This window comes from Halictus rubicundus, chromosome 16 (genome assembly GCF_050948215.1).
Source record: "Halictus rubicundus isolate RS-2024b chromosome 16, iyHalRubi1_principal, whole genome shotgun sequence".
In the NCBI taxonomy this organism is placed as follows: Eukaryota; Metazoa; Arthropoda; class Insecta; order Hymenoptera; family Halictidae; genus Halictus; species Halictus rubicundus.
In genome coordinates, this window is record NC_135164.1 from 1,357,385 (window position 1) to 1,361,793 (window position 4,409).

A 4,409-nucleotide genomic window follows, 5' to 3' on the forward strand; every position below is an offset into this window, starting at 1 on the left:
TGTACCGACTTAGTGTGTCTACATGTGACATTTTACTCCCGCTACGATGTTCGATTGTAAAATCGTAATTTTGTAAAAACATTGCCCAACGTGATATTCGTGGATTAACGTTCTGTTTGTTAAGGGTTAATCTGAAGCTGTCACTGTCACGCATACACTGCCGCTAAACATTCGAGTTCGAAACTATGATATTTCCCTTCTTGGGCGGTCGTCCTTTTACTAAAATAAAAAACAGGACGAAAGACTTTATTAGTTTGTTTTTGTAGTAAAATTGCTCCAAATCCACTGTTACTAGCGTCGCAGTGGAGTTCTGTATCTAGTTTTGGAGAGTAAATTGCCAAAACGGGATCATTTGTTAGACGTTGTTTCAACGTCAGAAATGCCTGGTTTTGTTCTGGGCCAAAATGAAAAATTGCATTTTTTCGTAGTAAATCATACAGGGGTCTCGCAATTAGTGAGAAATCTTTAATAAATTGGCGGAAATAGCTTGCTAGACCTACAAAACGTTGTATTTCTTTTATATTTCTCGGTGTTGGATAATTGACCACGGATTCGATATTTTCTTTCGCCGGCGCGATATTGTTGTCAGATATCGAATATCCCAAATATGTTATTTGACGATATAAAAATGAACATTTATCTAATCTAAATCGTAAATTAAACTTTCTCGCTAAATGAAATATTTCTCGTAAAATATCCAAATGTTCGTCCACCGTTCCCGTAGCTATCAAAAAATCGTCTAAATAAAGTAATAGTTTATTCCGCCTAAGTAAATCACTAAAGATTTCGTTCAAAAATCTTTGAAAAATACGAGGTGCATTGGTCAGTCCAAATGGCATTTTGAGATACTCGTATTGACCTAAAGGTGTAATGAACGATGTATATTTTACAGACGTTTCAGCGACTTTTACGTGGTGAAAACCGTTTTTAAGATCTAATTTCGTGTAATATTTCTTGTCTCTAAGTTGGTCTAAACAATCGTCTATAAGTGGTACTGGAAAGTTGTCTCTGATAGTATGTTTGTTTAATTCACGATAATCAATGCACAGGCGGATTTCTCCATTCTTTTTTCTGACCAACACAATTGGACTAGCATAAGGGGAATTACTGGGCCTAATGGTGCCCTCTCTTAACAAATCGTCAAGGATTATACGTAGTTTTTCCTTGTCTGCAAAAGCTAGTCGACGCGGCCGAAAGCTAATTGGATGCTCGGTTTTTAACGAAATAACTGCTTCGACAGTATTCGGGTATTGCTCATTGTCGCCTACGTGAACGTCGTTGCAAAAATAAATTTCCTTGAGTTTCCTCTCTATACTAATATCTAATTCTGGATCAACATTTAATTGGTCGCTCGCGGAATTTGGACTTTCAAGATAATCAATTTTAAGAATTTGTTTGAAAAAAAATTCTTTGTCCGATTCCTCGGACTCTCTTTCCTTTACCTTGATTTCCGCGGAACTCCCTAACTTAATCTCAATCGTTGGCGACCGAATAAAATCTCTACCTAATAATGCGAAGTGTGACATAGTTGTATCTGGTACGACAAAAAGTGTAATTGGAACGTGTGCATCGTTAATACAAATTTCGGTTGTAAATTCACCAAGGATATTAACTGGTGAATAATTTACGCCATAAAATTTATTATTAACCGGCCGCTCGAAACAAAAATTAGACGGTAACGCATCTCTTCTGATTAAACTAACGGGCGAACCTGAATCGATAATTGCCACGGTGGAAACGTAGGAGGTCGCTCCGCTGCTGTCCTGGGCTGTGCAAGAAAACGGCACGCTGAACGGGGTTTCCGGAGGACAGGGTTGGACCGAGTGCGTTGTCGTCCCTGGTTGCGTAGTCGAAGTCATCGTCGAGGCAGGGGCCTGTTGCTTTCGCTGTAACTGGGCTGGTAATGTCTGTTGCGGACAATCCTTTGCCCGGTGTGACTTTTCCCCGCATCTGAAACAAGAACCCCATTCCCGCCTTGGTTTGGTGCAGTCCTTCTTCCAATGCCCTGATTCGTTGCAGTTGAAACACCGCACGATCTTCTCCTGCGCGGAGTCCCTGGAGGTACGATCGTGAACGCCGGTGTCCCTCGTCGTCACCAACCTCCCTAGAATCGGCCGTTTCGGATCCTCGAGCTCCCGAACTCTCCTCAATGATAATTTTCGAAACGTATCGAGAAGTTCATCTGCCGTCTCCAAGCGCTGCATACGTGCCTGGTCTCTAAGTTGAGGGTCTGGAATTCCGTCGATCACCAGATCCACCAATTCTTCCGGATCCACCAAAATGTTGTTCGCCAACGTAATTTTGTCATGGAAGTAGTCAGGAAACGACTCATTCTTTTGCCACACACGGTTTTCAAACTCTCTTCTCACGGCTAATTTGTCTAACCGATGGTCAAACATCTTCCGTATTTCTTCCAGCAAGAGTGATGCGGACAATTCTAACAGGCTTGGTTTAGAATGGAACCATTTCAAAGCTTTTCCTCGTAGGCGCAACGTAATTATGGTTACTGTTGCACAATCGTCCAGGCTGTACATCGTTCTGAGTCGCTCTACATGTTGTCTCCAAATTTTGAACGTATTTTCCGCGCCCGAAAATTCACATAGTAAATCAGCGATTGTTCTGATGCTTGTCGTAGGCCTGACGGTAACGCTACTCCCCGTAGAACGCGTCGGTGTGGTTAATTCTCTCTCTCGTCTTAATAAATCCAATTCGCGTAGATAAAAATCGCGTTCCTGGCGAAGAATCTCTATCTCTCTTTCCCTGAGAGACGTATTTGTATCTGTCTCGTAATTCTCTTGAATAGCGTTTTCGATGTTCGGGTCAGCCTCGATCAAGCGGGCAACTAATTCGGCTTTCGAGCCTGAGACCATCATATCCCTGGATCTGAGAAGTTCCTTGAGCTCAACGATGGTTAGATTGGTCAAATTCCTCCTATTTTCTGACATCGCGAGTCACCAATTTTCAAAGCGCACAGAATCGATATCAAACGAAAGTCCAAAAGTTCACGATCACAACCGCCACTAAATCACCTCTCACACCAAAGATACGATACCAAACTCTCCGAAATTCAATAGTCGCGAACAAAATTTACGAAATTTCACGCAAATCTTTCGTATCCCACTTCTGAGATTTGTAGGAAGAAGATCTTTATTCTTTGACGGTTTTACAAATTCTGGTGTTACGCTGTTCACGCTCAAACATCAGGTTGTTATAAACAAATCGATCGTCGGCTTGTAATGACAACCGGTTACCAGTGAAACGAGCAGACGAGACAAACGGATGAATGTCAGATCGTCCCAGCTGACTGCCGACGATCGATCGTCACCAACATTAATGTATATATATGTAACAAACTCCTACACAATATACCTTCATGAAATTGTGACGAGTGAATTGAGGTGCTTTTCCTTATGAAAATGAGTCCAAACTCGAGTGTATACGAACAATTTTTCTTGATACGTAATATTATGATAAAACTGTAAGACTTGGGAAAACCCCCACCCCCTGGCACCCCTTTCGACACATGACCTACGTCACTCTATTCGTTTTCATATGCTGAACACGAAATGTAGTTTTTTTTCGCGCAAATGAATAGTTTTCGAGATATTCGCGAAAAACTACCGCTACTACTACATGAATCCTGTGTATACCTACGCATCCGTGACGGCGCGCCGCGACGTGTATGCAACATAGGCCCCCCTCTTTACTACTACTTAACGCGGCGGTCAGCAAGCAACGTATGTAACGGGCGAGCTTGTTAAGAAGGTGTTTTCTGTACAGAATATAGAGAGGTCGGGATTACTAGGATTTTTAATCTTGTCGAATGTAAGAACTTTAAACATTGCTCGCTCGCTTGAAAAGAAACTAACCCAAACAAATATCAATCACACCAGTTAGCAAATTTGTTAGAATTTCAGGTGTGGAAATAATTGCGTGTGTCCCAGTTATTATGAAAAATAATATAACAGCAGTATTTATTGATGTATAACAAACGATACTATATAATGAAAAACAATACTTTGAACTGTGCTTAAGCACCGATGCAAACAGATATAAAATTCTCTATTGCTTGACCACGTTTTTACTATTTTATACTTTGTTACTTTCACGCTACGTTCTTACTATATCAACGGTTCACTCAGCTCGTCCAATCACACACTCACATTCTCTCCCTCTCTCTCAGTATTGCCACTGCTCTACCAACCTCTGAAAATATTCCTCCAACAAAATTCAATAATACATGTGAGAATAGTAAACTTTGCTCGCTCAGTTCGCTACTTTTCAACAAGATCGCCCGTTACATACACAGGCTCTCGAAAGTGTTCGAACGCCCTTTAAAACAGTATAACTTTTGTCAAATTGGACCAAACGACCTGATTTTTCTTTTAGCAATTAGAAGAATTGGTTTA